Here is a 19,045-nt window from a genome sequence, read left to right on the forward strand (position 1 = left end):
CAGAGAAATAATGTAATGGCCATGAGATGAATGTATTGCCTTCAATATGTTGAGGAGACTGCAGTAGAGGGTCAGTAATTGGACTGTTGCTCTGCTCGCTCCGCTTATCTTCACTAATTACTCAGACCTTCATTGGAATTTTGTCATTTGGGAAATGAAGCAGGAAAATGTCCACTAGAGGCGCTGCTCACTCTAAATACTGTCCAGTCATTAATGGAGGAGCAGCGGGACATTCCACATTATAAACCCTTCAGTTGAATTCTTTGAACGTGTAGTGCTGTATTTTATGATGTGAATCAGAAGTTGTGCTATATGACAGCTCCCAGTGAACAAAGGCTCGGTGCGCTGTCATGCTGCAGGAACAGGGCGGATCTTAGGACCCATAGATTCATTCCTTGCCAAATAATAAAAGTTGGAGGCTCCGTGTGCTGTCGACGCGCAACAAAGCAGTCAGTGTGTCAAAGTGTTTGTGGGCAGCCCGGTCGCTGCTGGCGGCACATTGCAGTGGTGCAACAACAGCAGCGCGGAACTGTGGGACAGTGTGTGTGTGTGTGTGTGTGTGTGTGTGCGCGCGCGCGCCCTGCCGCTGGGTGTCTTCACTCCGCGGCTTCAACGTACACAGCGGAGGGGAGTGTGTAGGCTGGGCTGGCCGTGTTTTCCGGAAGAGAGGGTGTGAAACATGGGACTCGACTCAGGTCAGCCGATGATCCTGCCGCACACCTAGCAGAGGAGCGCGTGCGGATGCGTGCCTGTTAGTCCGCGGGAACAATCGGCTGCGATCAGAGTGAATCAAACAGGCACCGTGGGTCCAAACGGGACATCCCTCCGGATCCCTGTGACTGGAACGCTTCAAAGGGGCTCGAGCACGCCCGCGCGCTCGCTTGGGTGAGTGAAACTTTTAAGATCATGTTATTCCCCGTCGCAGGGATCAGTCGCCGCTGTGCAGATAAGGGGGGGGGGGGAAGTAAAGCCGGGTTTGATGTTGTGCAATGCAGCTGGATGTCAGTGCACGTGCTTCCCGGCCGTGTTTTATTGATGTTCAGTGAATAGCTGGGTCGGCACACAGGCTGATTGGATCTGCAGTTTGTTGGATGTTCACCACTTTGCACCGTTAAACTGCTGCATGCATGATGTGCCTCTGATCTGTGTCACACACCTGGCAGAGGGGATGCTGCCTCATACCCGACACAGTACTGCTAGGAATTTAACTGTAGTTCTTTACAAACTCTGGTCCGGGGTCCCGCCAGTGATCTCTCAGTTCGACCCGTGGTCCCCCATAACTTTATCTATGATATAATCCAGTTGAGATGTCAGGTTTGATTACAGGTTTTCTCCTTGGACCCGTAAGGGCGCGAGTATGTATTCATGTATTTCAGGGTGCCTGTTATGAGAAGTAGTGCTGAAATATTTAGTTGATTCGTCAGTCAGCAGGATTCATCCTCAAAATGAACACTTGTAATAATCGATTAAACATTGAAGTCACTTATAAAGGAATTTTTTTTTTTTTTTTTTTTTTTTTTACTGGGCCCAGCATCTCAAATATGTAGCAGCTTTTTCTACTGTTACTCTAAATGTTGTAATTGATATATTTCCATTTTAGACAGTTAGTTGGTCCAAATAAGCATGAAATGGGAATTCTTTGTTTTCTGATAAATAAAATGAGCATTTGTCTGTATTTTCTTATTTAAAATTTTTAAAGAAAACATTTAAATATTTAATAGTGCCGATGTTTGTGGCCCAAATGCTTATTAAGCCCCCTAGTGTAACGTTGACCTATCTGCATTGACAGTATGACTGTAGTGTGCAGCTGATAGTTTGTATTCAAAGAACTGATGCCATGAAAGCCTCTCAGATTGTCTGTGTTTAAATAGTATTTGTTAGATGGCTTTCATCCCTCGGCAGCGACTTAAAACGACGCCAAGGCTCCATGTCCACCTGAAGTGATGCTCATTTTAGCCTGTTCACATGTTGTTTAATCCCTCCTTTATGAGGCGCACAGTGGAAGTGTTCCTTTTGAAGTCACTTGAAGCATGACTTCATAATGAATTGACTCCTGAAAAAACTATCAGCGAGAGCATGAATGACACGCAGCAAATGACTGAAACATTGGTGCTTTCGTACTTAACCTAACTGAAGCACTATCAGAGTGAGGTGAAGGGTTTGCTCAGCAGGCAGAGAACCAGTTTCCATTTGGGCTTGCGGGCATAATGAGTTAAATCCCCAAGGGTCAATATTTAAAATGAGTTGAGCTGAGTTGGCCGGAGGCTACGTTCAACAGTGCTGATGTACAGTAAGTGTGAGCATCATGCCGAGCAGTTTGACCTCGCTCTTGTGGCCTCATTTAACGTTTTGCATTCACCTTTAGGAGCGTTAAATGACAGAAACGGGATTGGGAGACTCATGTGGGGACTGAGATGAAGATTAAATGGTTCTCCAATCTGAACAAACCAGCAGCAAAATGACTGCCTTGCCTTTTGTCCTTTTGGGGATGTGCACACTTGCTATCTCTTGGTGCAAAATTGTGGTTTGGCCAATTGTGTGTACAGAGAAGAAAAACAGACAGCAAAATGTGACTAGAAATGCACAGTACATCACCACTAGCTGTGTGTCTAGTTTGGATTTTTTTTTTTTATCTGGTTGGATTTTTCAGGTGAAAAAAAAAAAAAAAGGTTTATTAAGTGATTTTAATTTATTGTTGCATGTGTCTCCTTGGTTTCCCTTTTTTTTTTTTTTTTTTTACTGAATGTGACTACAGCTTTAACCCCCTTTTAACATGGGCTTTACTAACCATATTAGAGCACGGCTACTCAAAAAGAGGACATATCAACAGCTCCGAGCTCCTCCAGATCCTCTGGGAAATCTCACTTGCACAAGGCTGGGAGTGAAAGAAATCAGCATTGTGTGTTTGCCTGCATTTACAATGTCATTACAACATTACAGTCTTTAATAAATGTCCTAAACAGTTCTACATGCAGGCCAGAACATCATTCGGCCATATTATGTCAAGCACAGCTCCACTCTGAGACTGAGAGAATAAGCAGGGAGGGTCTCTGCCCTCGGACCGCTCTGTGCTGGTTGGTCCACACGGCTGCAGCTCATTTTCTATTTTCAGGCATCACATCAGTTGATGGTGATCATCAAGTCTCTGTAGAGCAAGGGGCTGGAAGAGCCTTTCTTTGATGAAGTTAAAGCAGGAGACTCTTACATTTGTTTGATTTGATCTGTAGAGTGATCATCACCTCTACAGCTCTGTGTGTGTGTGTGTGCGTGTGTGCGTGTGCGTGTGCGTGCGTGTGTGTGTGTGTGTGTGTGTTTAAATGTGCAAACTATCTATGGGAATGAGGGTATTTTGGCTGGTGCTCACTTCCGTCCACCCCTTTAAATGGCTGCTTGAGGGTCAAAGTTAGCGTTTAGGGTCAGTGTAAGGTTTGGGAGTTTGGTACTTATGGTTAAGGTTAGAGTAAAGGGCTTAGGGAATTCATTATGTCAATGAATGTCCTCACAAAGATAGCTGTACAAACGTGTGTGTGTGTGCATGCATGTCCGTCCGTCTGTGTGTGTGAGGCCAGCCGCTAAGATAAATTTACAGGCACTCAAACGGGATGAAAATGGAAATCCGTGCCTGACCTTGACCCAGAGTTGGGAAACGTTGGTGGGATTTGATGCTTTGATAGTCAAAGGAAGCAAAACAGGGACAAGTGCAATTTCATTGGATCTTTGTTGTTGTTGTTTTTTAGAGACATTAACCTTCATGATCATTTTGAAAAAAACTCAGTCTGCTGGAGAGCAGCATGTACACTTTCAGAGAGTAGTCCCCCCCCCCCAGAGACAGGAGACAGCAACTTCAGCAGGTTTTCCAGTGTGGAGTGTTGTGACGTTCAGGCCTGTTGTATCCACAGCGAACAGCACCTTATTTGATGTCTCAGGCTCTCATGCAGCTGTACTTAATGGAGTGTTTCTGTTGGTACTGTTAGCAAAGCATCCGTCGCCTCCTCGGTGGAATTGGCCTCCGATTCCTGGAAGCTCTCTGTGTTTGCTCTCCTGTCATGGATTCACGCCGAGTTACCAGGCAGGCTCTCCATCAGGGCTGGAAGGACCGACAGAAAGCAGGTTAACAGGAATGTGTGAGCTGTAGAAATAAAGAGAATTTCATTATGTGTGAAGGGTGTGCTGTGCTGTTTGATGTATTACAGTCACTTGGTAAAGGGGCACAATTACATCTGACTTAAGCTGTTGTTTGTACTGTGTTTTCACACCTTGCTTCAGTCTGCAGCTCATTGTCTGTTTCCAGTCCTCATCATTTAAAGAAACAAAACCTGCCCGTCATCTTATTCCAGGCACATTTCACCATTTTACACATCATGGCCAGTTAACTTGTTGATTACTACTCAGCCTGTAAAAACAGTTCTGGGCGAAGCTTTCTAAGGTCAGGGAAAATAACCCTGGTGATGTCATAGTGATGTCACTGGGGTTATTTCACCTTGGACTTGGAATCACAAACAAAACTAGGGCTGCAGCTAATGGTTATCTTCATTATGATCATCATCATGATCATCTTGATCAATTGATAATTCACACTTCTTGTTTTGTCTGATTATCAGTGCAAAACAAAGATATTCAGTTTAGTGAAGCAAAAGCATCAAATCACCACTTTTGAGAAGATGGAGTGACTAAATTTTGGGTATTTTGCTTTAAAGATATAAAAACATCAAAGAATCATTATCAAAAATTCTTATCTAAATAGTTGCAGATGATTTTTCTGTTGATCAACTAATTGATTAATCATTTCATCGTTGCAACTCTATATGTGACAGAAAGTCTGTTACAAAGCAGCTTAAAACACACAAATAAGAATGAATGCAAATCTGTTCGGTGTGGACTATTGATTTTTTTTTTTTTTTTTTTTTTTTTTTTTTACCGTATTAGCAATGAGGCTCCAAGCACGGCGATGTTAGTCCGTCACTTGGTCCGCCACTTTGATTTGAAAATTAGATTTCTTAACAATCATCAGATGGACTGACATTTTGTTCAGACATTTATCTTAAAGTTGCTGTCGGTACGTTTTACAAAAATCACTTTTTGTTAAATCTGCAAAAATTGGACAAAAAAGGACAAGAGCTCACTGGCTCGGTAAAGACAGATGACTGTCATTGAAGACATATTTATGTTTGGTTATGTGAACATGTTTCATTTGCTGGTGTGTATGTTTTAGAGAGTTGCCATGGTTACAGCCTGGCAGAGCTAAAGCGCAGAGGAAAATGAGGTCAAGGGTGCTAATGGTTGTACTTGTTGAAATTCTTCTGCCACATCCATCGATTTTTCAAAGCTGCCAAAAATAATTTCAATTTATTATTAATAGAAAAATGTGAACTTGCCAATATGCTCAAATGTGATGGTGAAAATGGTGAACATCATATCTGCTTTATCTGCATTGTCAACACGTTAGCATTTAACTAAATTTAGTACAGAGATATTAGCGTGTCTTTAAGCTCTTTGTCTTGTTCGTCTGTCTCCCTAACAGGTGCGATCCTAAACTGCTGAAGTGCCCCCTGAAAAACAGTCTTGTCCTGTTTGTCTGTCTCTCACCAGCTCTTTCTTGCATCCATGCTCTGAGGCAGCATGCAGCTCATAAATTGTGTCCATATGGACACAAATCAAGCCTTCACCTAAGCAACATGCAGTAGTTATTCTTGTTGATTTCTTTTAGATTTTATTTTGTCGTGCAACCTGTACAATCTAGAAATTACCCACTAAAAAACAGCCTATACTTGTTCAGATTAAATATTGATGATTAAAGATGAAAAAAAAAAGAAATAAATCAGTATTAATTTCCAAACTGTGCAAATTCTAACTCTTATTTCCACCTAGTTTTTGTGACATTACTGTTAGATGAACTCACACACGCACACGTATCATTTCACTAATGACTAATCCACTGCTTCCTATTGGCTCATTTAGGAAGGAAAATGCACAGTATAACTGGTCGGTACTGCTACTGTAGAATAAGTCTGTGCACTGATGTTTACATCTTCAGAGGTTTTCATGTCAGTCAAATCAAAAGATGTCCTCACTTATACAACACCACATCTCAGAGCATAAATGAAGCATGTGATGTAGATACATAGAGCAGATTAAATAGGCTGTTGTCGGTGCAAAGTTACACATGGTGTTAAATCATTTCTACTTTAGGATACACAAAAAAATATTATATCAATGCTGATTTGAATGCATAATCGGAGAACTTCCTCTGTTCTGATACCACAATACTATAAATACATAATAAAACAAGAATACCAATATATTATGATTCTGGTGTTGAAAGAGGGTTTTGACAGTCTTTTATTTCAGACACAGAGAAGCCAGGACACACAGAGAGCAGGTAGGAGGGATTGGTTTGACTGGCAGGGGGTTGAGTTCACACATTTCATGTTGCCTGATAATGCATGAACTCTATAGTTGCAGCTCAGCCACTTTGCTATCTGTCTTTTTTTCTTTTTTTTATTGGCTGGAGTGAGAGAAGACTGATATGGAGGGCTTGTCACTCTCACATGATCAGACAAGCAGAAAAAAGTTGCATCGTGCATCTCATGAGATGTTGTTGCCTAGTTATTCAACTGTACTATGATTTTCTGACCTTGGACTGTGTTGACTGTTAATAAGTCAGTAAACGGTAAAGTAAAAATGGGAATTTTGCAAAAAATACTGCAATATTAAAAAGGATTTGCATCCTAAAATGGCTCTATAAATGGTAGTGCCGGTCTGTCAGTGAACGGCAATGAATCCTGATGCCCTGACACACCTTCAGCATCATCAGCAGGACATAATATTCACTTTTAACCTGTGAAATATCTCAACATCTGCTAGATGGATTGATGGACCCCAGAGGATCAATCCCCTGACTTTCCATATATCCCTTGACTTTTCCATCCATTTCTTGACTCCTGATTTTGAGTGACATTAGCTGACATTAGCATGTGAAAAGTCACAGCTTTTGAATTCACAACAAAGGCTGTGAAGGCGCAGTGAAACGGGCATCCTGCTGTGGCTGAAGGTTACCTTTAACTATTACCACATCTGATTTTAAATGCCAATGACCTTAAAAGAAACATAATTGTAAAACTAACTGTGTCTCAAGTGTTTATAGGTGTTTGGAGAAGATGAATGCATTAATACAGTTACACGTCCTCATTAGTTCATTCTGTGGCAGGTGCACAGTCACATCTGCATATTAGCCTTCATTATTCAAAGCACGACCAGTAAGGACTCTGGGGGGGGTTCTCAGATCTCTCAGTTAACCTAATCCAAGTGCTAGCCGGCACTCCACCCCAGTTGCACTTCCTCCCCGTTCTCATTAGTCTGTGTATGAGAGACACCAGCAGGCACGAGACGCCTGCCGGAAACCTGCACCAGTTAATGTCTTTCATCAGAACACGTTTAGTGGAAGAACACGTCGAAGCTGGAGGAAGATAAAAATGAAATCCAAGACGATCAAGTATTGATTAAGACGTTTCCGTTGTTTTGAGGTCTCAGACCTGCCTGAAAGGTTTGAGTCGGTAGTCTGACTCCCAAGAAATCTGTATTTTCTTTAAACAATGTTTTTGGCTTGGTAATTCATTATGGAATCACTTGTTAAAAGACAATATTAACAGCATCGTCAGCCTGAAGATTTGTCAGCCAAAGTGACACAGAATACCCATCAGTCCCTTGAAAAAGACATGTAGCTGTTAAATCTCTAAATTCTACTTCTATTCATGTCATGTCATGTCCAGATGTGATTCTACCGCATGTACCCAGAGTTCTGCTGTTATTTCCATATGGCCGCAGAGCTAACTGAAATTATGAATGACTGGTTGAGTTTGTTTCTGACCTCCAGAGACTGTCGTCTGCGTTCTTTCCAAAACTCTTCCACAAACCCTGACACCAGCGTCTCCTCCGTGGCGACTTGTCCCAGCGTACTCCTTTGGGTATGCTACAGACAGCCGAGGTCCTGCCGACCTCTCCAGGTCGGCCACCTGTTCTACACTACAACACCATTTCATTTCCTTCCTGAGGAAAAAGAAATGGATTTAAGCTTAAATGATACAAAAATAGTAAATGCATTTCTGTGTGATTTGGAGTGAATGCCCACACACTCACAGAGGCTTCTGTAGTTTGCCACCCAACCCACATGTGACAGCTATGTGATAGTAGTAATGAGATTTGCATTAACAGATGGTATTTTTTGTGTTTTGTTTAAATCTGATTCAAGTGATACATGGGTGGACTTGGGTTTGTGTGGATAGTTTTCCTACTTGGACCAGGTATGTGTGTGTTTGGCTGCTCTTTCCTCCACATACAGAAAAAGACATGGATTCGCTCCACGTCCATGTAGCTGGTGTTGACTTTGCAGCACGTGCTGATACTAGGAAAATACCACAGTATATTTACACTCAAGGTGCAGATGCCTTCTGTCTTACGGTTGTAATAATCTGATGTGAAGTTGTTGCATTTACTTAAGTACTGCATTTTCTTTCTGGTCATTATTAACCGTGCCTGCAGTGGGGGCCCTCGAGGGACAACACTGCAGCTGTCAGTCCACCAGTTTGATGCAGACAGAAATCTATTTTGTTGAGACATTCATGGCCCCCAGAGGATGAACCTCAATTAATCACCAGCAGGCTGACATATATGGTTTGGGGTGAAATAGCTCATCAACCATTGGATTGATTGAAAGTAGTTTCAAACGTTAGTCTCCCCCCTAAGGATCAATCGTAATAAGTTTGTCGATCTCGCCACCTTGCTCTGTCGTGCTATGTTTGTCTTGGAGATAATTTATTCCACCGGATGTAACAGCAAAGTGTTTCCTCAGTCCTCCTTGTGCTGTGACATAAAATAAAAAAAATCATATATAACAAAGTTTTGCCTTCTCCGCGTCTATAAATGATGTGTGTAGTAGCAGTGGAGGAGGATCTGCCAGATTGTCTGCTGCTGCTGCTTTGCACTGACAGCGTTGCTGGGGGAGGAATTGTCTCTCTTGGCTCCAAAGACAGCCTTGTGATTTCAGTGAGCTGTGCCAGCTAAAGAGAAGGAGCTTAAACCTCTGCTCAGATCTCTGCTGACAGAACCCCCAGTCCTTAGCTTTTCTTGCTTCACTATTTCTGCTCAGGTGTCATTGCAGTAGCCCCCTATAAATATCACTGTGTGTGGTTGTTGGCGTTGCATGAAAGAGCAGAGCTGGTAGTCTTTTTGATGAAACCCTGGAGGAGTGAGGAGCAGAACTGACCCCGGACCAGCTCGCTCCAGTGCTCTCTATTTGAGAAGGTAACCTATTTTAGTGAGCAAACCGTTCCTCAAATCCATTCCAGTTTTGGAGAATCGACCAACATCGGCTCCCCTCTCCGGTGCTCCTGCATCAAAATGTATCTTTGTAGCTTCCACCAGAGTGGAGAATAAGAGACTCTTCAGCGCTGCCGCTATCATTACTGATGAAGGGAGAAAGAGGCTCACAGCTCGGAGGGCTGCAATTCTTCCATTTCTTAAGAATAAACTGGCCCTCATGCTGTGGGAAGAAGAACACGACCGGCATCCCAGGGCTGAAAATAAGCTTCTAACATTAGTCACCAATTTCTGTCAATACATGTAGAAATACATCTTCTAAAATGGAGAAATTGAGTGTTTTGTGTGAGATTGCCAGTCCATTTTTTGTTATCAGGAAAATATTCATTTATCAATCGATTAGTGAGCAATCATTTTGGAAATAATAAAAAAAAAAACATCCGATGCAGCTTTTTTGGGTCAAGGGTATATTTTTAAATGACTTTAAAATGTCCAAACAACAACAACAAATCCAAAGACGTTCTGTTTACAATGAAATAACAGATTAAATCTGCATTTTCAGAGGCTCTCAACATCTTTTGGCATGTTTGCTTAAAAAAACTCAAACTATTAATTATTTACACTTTTTCCATCTAATCAATTAATCAGCCAGCTGTTGCCGCTCTGGAGTTAAAATGATGTAAGTATCAAAGACCTTTGATTTGTCAACTTTTAGCACATTAAAAACTGTGTCACACAAAGCTTCAAATATAATACAGTATCGAATAAAAAAATGTAAATGACCTTTTTAAGTCAAATGAGCTGCAAATAATGTCAGTAAAGATCGTCTGTCGTCAAGGAGAAACATTATTAAGATGAGTCATCAGAGGACCGCTGGGCAAAACAGTCGCTCCCTCTCTGATACCAGCAGCCTGCTCGCAGCGATGTCGGTCTTGTCCTCTGCGTGTGAACTTTCCACAGACAGAAAACACAATCACACGTCTGATGTTGTTTCTGCGAGCCTTTTTTAGGTTTGTTTGTTTTTTAACCACCAGATTCACATTGAGGAACCTGTTCCAAGGAGATAACATTTGTTTAATGTTTGAAATGCTGCAAGAGACAGATTAGCTCGAGGAAAGCCTCATGTCTTGCAGTGACGACTCAGGAAGGAGCTGACTTCAGCCGGCAGAGAACACAGTGATGATGATATGTGGCTAACTTTAAGGGTCAAACCATTCACAGGAGGAAATGACTGTAACTGGCCACAGCACTTTAAGTGTAATTGTGCAGAAAAAAGTGCTCATTAGATTATTATCCACAGTCTGGGGCGTGAATGTTGGTCATGTTTCCGTTTTAGACACCTTCACTATAATCTTCACCTGCATGGCTTCGCATACACGCTCTCACAGTCAGACCACACTTGTTAGGCCATAAACACACACACACACACACACACACACACACACACACACACACACACACACACACACACACACGTGCATGAAGACGCAGTGGGGGTAAAACACCCGCGGCTGTATGAAGAAAACACCTGGGTTGCACCGCTGTAGATTATCGAAGCAGTCTCACTCAGCACTGGAGAACGAAAAGGCTGCATCACTGCAAAACAGTTTTAGGAGCAACTTGTTGTTGTGGGACATTTGGACATTGGGAGGTGAGCCATGGTGTTAAAATGCCTGAACCCCCTCAAACACCTAAAAATCCAACAGACCTGCCTTACTGCATGATCCAAATCTTCGTTAAGACTTGCCATTTTAAGCGTAGCCTACTCGCTTGAAGGTTGCTGTTGTTGTTTCCCGTAGCGACTGGGATTTGGAAACAGTAACACACAGATAGCAGAAGGGAAAGAGAGTATCGAATGAAATTGTCGCCCACTGGCATGTTCATAACAACAGTGTACGTCCGGTATGTCAGACTATCATTTTAGAATATCCTCCACTAGAGAATACCGTGTCAGTGTCACGATTTGCCACACCTAGGCATGAAAAGTACACACATATATGACCAGGGGAAGGAGGTCATGTTACGGAGTTCGTGTGACAAAGTACAAAGATGATAAAGTCTGCATAAGGAGGAGATCGTTGGTGGTTGGTTGGAAAAAGAACAGGAGTTTCACCCGTGAGGCCGGCGTTGGAATTTGTTTGTAAGCAAAAGTTGAAGTGGATTTCTTTTAAGTAACGTATGTAAATTAATTACATACCAATACTTACGTGAAACCATGATCTTTTCCCAAACCAAATCAAGTAGTTTAGTTGCCTAAACCTAATCTAATTGCGACTGCGTCATATTCAACTCAAAAGCTTTTTTCTATTGTCTCTCTGTTAAAAGAGGGCAAGATGTCTTTGAAAACGGCTAAAAATTAGAGTCAACCATATAGAAAACATTTCCTTAACTCAAACCATGATCTTTTCCTAAACCTAACCTTATTTAGTTGAGGCAAAACCTGGCATATCATTCCTGCACAGCACTTCCTGCAGGCTAAGCAAGTAAAAAAACGTATGAATACTCTGCATGTGTTTACAGTTTACTTGATAGCCAATCGTGATATAAGCATATAAATATTGTCTTTCTTTAATACAGAAATATCAGACTGTAAATATGTATTTGGAGTTTACTGAAAAAAATATTTATTGTTTACTATAAACTTCTGTTGAAGGTGAGTCTGCAGTTTTGGATTACTCGGATCTATGAATGTCAGTGTCGATATCTCAGTCCATCACTTTAGGGTCTGTCTCTGCAGTGAGAGTCTGTTGCCACATCGTTTGTTATTTGCTTTAAAGATTAGAGTTGTCACATTGAACATATGAATACACCTTCAGGGACATTACTGCCAGTACTGTCGGATATTGCATTTGAGCAGTGAGACTGAAAAGGTCTCGTAATACAAACTTTAGAGTAGAGAACAAATATGACATCATGACTGCTCACGAAAAAAGTCACAATGGCTCGTAGTCGACCTGTTGGATGCAAGAAAAATGATCAGGCTTAAAGACCGGAGCAACTTTGATAAAGATCATCAAACTATGTTCGTCTGTGAAATGGCCTACCTGCTGACAGTGGTCCAAGAAGAGACGAACCACCATGCAGCAACAGGGTGTTGGAGTATGTGATGGAACCAGTCTGATCTGTGGCACTACGGGACTCACTGTTAACATCTTAGTAGCAGATACTACAGGTGACCCTCAGAGAGGTCTTGTAGAGTCCACCTCTCTGCTGCCATATGCTCGCGCGCGCACACACACACACACACACACACACACACACACACACACACACACACACACACACACACACACACACACACACACACACACACACACACACACACACACACACGCACCTTAAAAACGATTTAAAAAAAAGTACTCTGTGCTTATGGACTTAATTCAGCATTTGCTCATGTTGTATACATTTGTATTGTTGAGTCTGTGATGAATAGTTAAAGCTTGGCTTGTTTTCTGGCTCAGCTTACTGTGGATACTGAATTAGTCCACTAGATGATGGTAACCTGCAGTCATTACCAGACTCTGTGCATCAGGACTAACCTGGCAGCCTGCCTGCCACCTGACCACAGGTTCCTATCAGTGATGAGAAGGGATAGAGATCACTGGGATATGATGCCTCTCTGAGGGATTTATAGTATCTCTCCCAGTGGAAAAGATATATGGCTTCTCATTCTCTGTAGCAACAGATTAATCCTCTGCAGGTTCACCTCATCACAGATTTCCAGCAGTATTGTGAGGGTCAATGAAAGAGTGTTTGCATTGTGTTTCTCTTCTATATTAACCCTCACTATCCCTTCACCCTTATCTGCTTCCAGAAATAGACAATTTACTAGTAGCAGGTCTGGCTACCAGCCAGCCCTGTGCAGAGTCACATTGACAGTGGGTGGAGCCACAATCAAGGCCCTCCCCACCTGAAAATATAAAGAGTCCTGGACAACACATATGTGCAAATTCTTTTCCATCTCTGTGGAGGTGGAGGGGGCGATCCCCGGCTGGTCTGTTCTTATTAGAGGGACCGTTGTCAGACGACATTTCTAGAATTCCTGGAAGGTCAGCCATGCTGGAAGCTGCAGGCTCATTGTCAGTGTGAGTAGAGGAGAAATAATTGGCTCATCCAACTTGCACTTGCAGTTTGCACGCTTATATCCTGTGTAATCCTGGGCTTATTATCGCCTGAGGCAGCCAACCTCAGAGACGGTGGCCCCGGATTTGTTTGGGATTGTCCCGTGGTGTGTTTCAGTCTGGTCACATTGATCGCTGCTCATGGACCCTGAGTCCAGCTGCCTGCTTTCTCCATCATATCTCATTGATTGGCTCTGCATGAATATGTTTAACTGGTTTATGTATATAGTTAGTTGTACAGTTGCCTGCTAATCCTGTGGATTGAATTAAAGAGTTCCAGGGATTAGTCTGTGAGAGATGAACACACAGGGGAGTGTTTTCTACTGAAAGGTGCTGCAATTATTGTGTTTGTTCTGTGTTTAACACTACCTTTTTGTGAATGAATGACGTTTTGTTTATGGACATGAACTTTTCACCAGCAATGCAAAGAATAAAGAATTCTTTTGAGCCGGGACCTAGGCTGTCTCTGCTTTGGGTATCGAGCTGTAGCAGCTGTTGATTTCCTCTTGTTCCCAATCTGTTTTCTGTGTACACACTGTATATTATCAGTCATTGCAACCAGGATGTGACATTTCTTCGTAGTCATTTAGGGGAATTTAAATATTAAGTAAGTACTTTATGAAGAAACTATGAAAGTATTTGTTGATCTCCTGAGTTCTCCTCAAGTTCCAATTATTGGATGGACTTCCATAAAATTTGGTGCAAAAGTTAATGTCCGCTTGAGAATAAGTTGCAATCACTATGATGTTTCCCATAACTTTTTCATATAGCGCTATTGTCAGGTCAAAATGTCTCAAAAGGAACTGAAGAGTTGATCATAACAGTGTTCTGCTTTCTGCAGCCGCTGGTGTGATGCAGTGAGTATCACTGAGTCTGATGAGGCGTTTTGGATGCCGATGTGTCATTCTGCATCTGTTGTTGCTCCAAAGAATAAGTTGTCTTTGAATGTTGATGAATATATTTTCTGTCAAAGTGCTGAGAGTGTCCCTCGATCACAGCTGATGACTGATTACTGAGTTCTCCCCTTGTTTCCAGAGGCCTCTTAAAGTGACACTCTGCTCCAAATGAACGAGGCTCACTCGCGCAAAGATGATGCAGCGTAATCGCCACTGACTGTTTGTCTCCATAACAGGCAGAACATGGGGAAAAGTTAATTCCAGTATGCACGTGTTCGCACAGGGGATGAAATGTCTCCCTTAATCCTTGTTCAAAAAACTAAATCGAGTGTGTGTGGGAGCGTGTGAGTGGGCAGGTGTGTATGCGTGCATGTTCACAAAAGCCATGCAAATCCGTGCTGTTCTGTAGACTCGCTCTATCATCTGTTCGGAGCAGCCAGTTGATGTTCCCGCTGGGCTTTCTGCCCGTGCTAGCCTTGCGAATTTTTTCTTTTTTTTTTCTTTTTTCTCAACAGTTAATGTGGCCCATCCTTGGTTTGAGTGAGATGAAACATGACAAGAGGAGGCGACTATAGAGGAAGGCCAGATCAACCTGTGGGCCCAGGGAGAGTGAAGCTGCAGGACGGAAAAACCTCTTCAGTTTAGGATCTCATATTTAATATAAAGAAGTGTTAGATTGATGTATTAGTTTAGGCTGATTGTAGCCTTTTATTGAATATGGGATAAGAGCCAGTGAGAGTGTCTGTAGTCTGTAAAACCCTGCTGTAAAAATGTTTTGTCCTTATCATCCTTATTTTATTAGTAGAGATTTTCTTATCACATAACTCGTAAATGTTGTTTCCAGCCGGCAAACACTGCCAATACTGAACGTGGAGCACTGAATTCTTGTTATTTTCCAATTGACTTGACATTAAATTGGTCCCAAATTAAGACAAAGTATTGCACGGACAGGTTTGTGATGTTAATACCAGCAACCCCAGCACACCAGCTTCTGCACTTATGGTCAACTGTGGCATTAATGTGCAGATTTCACTGTACAAATGAAGTGAATTTGATTACAGCGCCCTTTAATTAGACACCCAGTCAATGCTGACATTTGTCCTGTAATCAGTTTTGAAAGTTGTTTTTTTTAATGACGAGAACAGTGGAGATGAAGCTCCGCACATCCATTACAGCACAATGTAAATTTGCCATCTAATATAATGGTTCTCTTCGACTTGATGTTAACTTTTGATTAGCACTAAGATATTAATGACACCCAGAAGAGTCCCAGGCAACCGCATATACAGAGACCCAGCAGTCTGATGTTTGCATGCAGTCTCAGCACGAGTAGGACTGTACGGTAAATGTTTATAATTAGTTCCTTTTTGTAAGGTGCTGTGGGGATCAGAGCTCAAAGATTCAGCTCGTACTTTCAACCCCGAGATTAACACATAACATATTTCATTTCTTTTGATCTGCCGACATTTACTTAGTTCTTAGTCAGTGTGGTTTCATGACAGCAAGTCCGCCTAATTGACTGTGTAGTCACAACCCCTCTGATACATAGGGTAGCAGCAGCCGCAAGTATCACTGCAGAAAAATACATAAACCTTTTTGTGATGTGACAATGTGATGATGCCATCCTACAGTAAATGTTTGGTTTAGGCCTTCTACTAAACTAATACTAATAAAATAAGGACAATAAGGACAAATCTTGAATACTGATGGCTGCACGGTTGAGGCACGGATCAAAACAGACAGAATACTTTCACTCATACATCACTAAGACTTCAACCAATTGTGGGCAAAAAATGAATCATCTAAGATGATCAGCCAAAGTTGATGATGGCTTTTAGCTGAAACGTGTTAATTTTTAATTTTCTTGCCCATAGTAAACTGAAGTTTGTTGATTTGTGCGTGCTGATTTTTTACAATTTTGAACGTGCAGTCAAGGTTCTATGAAACAGTCATGATTAAAAGAAATATGACTGATTGTTGGCAGCACTTTCCTGTTAAAATCCAGTGTTTTGTTGACCCTTCCATCCACCCTAACCTCCTCCCTATACACTGTCTCCGTGGCCATTTAACTGTTTCACCTGACTTCCTCCATTGTTTAATTACTTTGTCATTTGAATATATTTATGCAAGAAGCAATGCTGCAACATTATTTTGATGGTTTTACCATCTTTTAATAGACAGTATTTTGTTGCTGTCATTGATAGTATTTCAGCAAATTCCCCAAAAAAGGACAATATACAAGTCACAGCGCCATCTAGCAGACATATTAATTATTGTGGGAGCCCGGGAGGAAGCATGGTTCAACAAAGCATCAAACTTCAACGTCTCAAACCACAGATTATATCTGATAGCCAGTGTTGTTGTTATTTTTTTTTTTTTATCATCACGATCATACCCCAACCTCAACCACATCTTTTTTTTATTGTAACCATGACAACAAAAACCCCTGCCCTTAACGAGTCATTTTGAGATAATTTATGATGCTTCCAAAGTCTGAGAATCTAACCAAACCTGAAGCATGTTTTCATTTCCAGCAGTGATTCATCTGGTCTATGAATCATCACATCATAATGAAAAATGTTCATCATAACATTTTCCAGGTGACATTTTTAAGCTTGACGTCTTCAAATTGTTCTGTTTTTTTCAAACTACAATCCAAGCCCTCCCACTTTCAATTTACTATCATGTAAGATGAGGACAACAGGCAAGTATTCATATATTTACCAAATTGAACCAATGCATCCATACATTTTCTGTTCGACAATATTTGGACGTGGACCAGTGACATCTCGAACATATCTTTTTAGAAGTATAAATCCTGTAGACCATCCGTACCATGTCACCACACTGGTCAAGATAATTACTGTCTACCTCTAGGGCGCCGTGGTCACCTTCAAACATTGTACCGTGCCTAATTCCTACTAAGATTAATTTTTATTGGGAAAACGTTATAGGCATGTGGCCACAGTATGTTGTCCATCAATAAGTGCTGTGTTCTGCGTCAGTAGTTCTCAGTTTGTCCATAGCAACATGTGAAGAAGATATGCCTCCAATCTTACAACACGGACATCACAGAAGACCTGAAAACAAAATGGCATTTCAGTGTGATTTCAATATATTATGCAAACACACACACACACAAAAAAATCTGTTTTAGTTTAAAGTCATTGCAATGCAGATTGTCTTCCAATCACATCTTTGTAATCAGAGAACAATCACAGTTGATTGCATTTGACCCAGACATGTTGACGAAGGAGTTCACTGCTGCTCAGCTGCTTTTAAAGGAAGAGAGAACCAAACATATGCTTTTAAGGCACAGCCATGTCCTCTACTCTCAAAACCTCCCTGTATTCTGCAGTTACACAGATAAAGACTGTATTTTTCAGGAAATATAAATCACAGCAGGTCGCCCAGGTCAGACACTTGTCTTAACGAGCACATGAAGCTTTCAATCCTGTCGAATAGGTACGGTGCTTCCTCTTTGCACCTTGTCAAGGGGGGTCCTTGAGGAAGAGGTAAAGAAAAACCTGAACAAAATATGCAGAACCATTATACGTGAACGACCACATGATGAACGATTCTTTGGGTGCATTAGTTTGGTTTGTCCCACACTTTCTCTGCCTTTCATACCAGTGGATAAAGGATGTCTTTTGATTTCGGCCTTGGATGCTCTGTTTGCTATGTGCACACAACCAAATAATGGTGGAGACAAATTGAAGGCGGGTTAAGGGTGGAAGTGGTTTACTAATGGAAGCAAAATGGATTCATTTGTTCACCCTCTACAGCCAACTTTCCCCTCTCACTGTAATTGGCTCTGCTGAAGCTTCTTTCTATCTAAACTGAATTGAAAGAAGCCATTGAAAACACGCCGTATTGTGGTGCAGTTCTCCCTGTTTTAATCTGTCTGTCTGCTATTTCTTCAATTCGTTTAGCTATTTGAAGAAAGATCGTAGACAGTTATATGAGTATAAATATTCAAAGTTGCCTCTGCAGCATCTCATATTGTTGCGAGAAAGCATCAATCTTTTTAATTGCTTCAATTAGCAGCAGTATACTGTATTTCATCTTGTTGATTGGTTACTAAACATGGAAATAACAATTTCCACATCTACTGTGCACATATTGTTTAATTTTGTTTAGTTTAAACAAATATATTGATTGTTTACCAAGAGAAGTAAAAATAGATGAAGTGGCTTTCCTAATGTTTAGGGAGGAAATCAATGTGCATAAGAAAGTCCTCTTTGGCGAGGTACAAAAGGTTTTATTATCTACATGATACAAACAGTAGCAACATGTATTGACCACACACTGGTTTTCCTCAGGGTAAAGTGAAGCATCAGTCAGACTCATTACAGTTTACATGTCATGTCTGATGCCACAGTCAGATAAGGATGAAGACAACATGTATGATTAAACACTGGTGCAGATAATAGAAGAGAAAACATGTATTAAAGATGCTTCAAAACCACATATTGCCAACACACGTAAATAATATAGAACTTATACCAGCCTGCCCCCCTCCCCCAAAAAGAAAAGATATTCAGAAAGAAAACGGAAAACAAGGAATAACAGGTGAAAAATGAAGTAGTTGTAACGCTAGCCCTTTTTAAAAAAAAAAACATGTTTTTACATATACATCTTTTGGTATTATGAAGCATTTCCTTTAATTTCTTTCTCTGAGTAAACTCAAGAGAAAACTTGATTCAAAAG

The 19,045-nt window shown here is 41.3% G+C and overlaps 1 protein-coding gene across 2 annotated transcripts in view; it reads left to right on the forward strand.

Moving 5' to 3' along the window:
- Window positions 1-412: 412 nt before the first annotated feature.
- Window positions 413-19,045, forward strand: part of camkk1a (calcium/calmodulin-dependent protein kinase kinase 1, alpha a) — a 63,784-nt gene continuing 45,151 nt past the window's right edge. Inside the window, exon 1 of one of the 2 annotated variants that reach the window (XM_069146997.1) lies at window positions 413-885. The gene's annotated coding sequence lies outside the window, so the exon portion shown is untranslated. The remainder of the gene's footprint in view (window positions 886-19,045) is intronic. The other variant, XM_069146996.1, reaches the window with a different exon arrangement.

The sequence above is a fragment of the Embiotoca jacksoni genome, unplaced genomic scaffold (genome assembly GCF_022577435.1).
Source record: "Embiotoca jacksoni isolate LCO1_2020_lvr unplaced genomic scaffold, fEmbJac1.0.p SCAF_13, whole genome shotgun sequence".
NCBI classification, from domain to species: Eukaryota; Metazoa; Chordata; class Actinopteri; family Embiotocidae; genus Embiotoca; species Embiotoca jacksoni.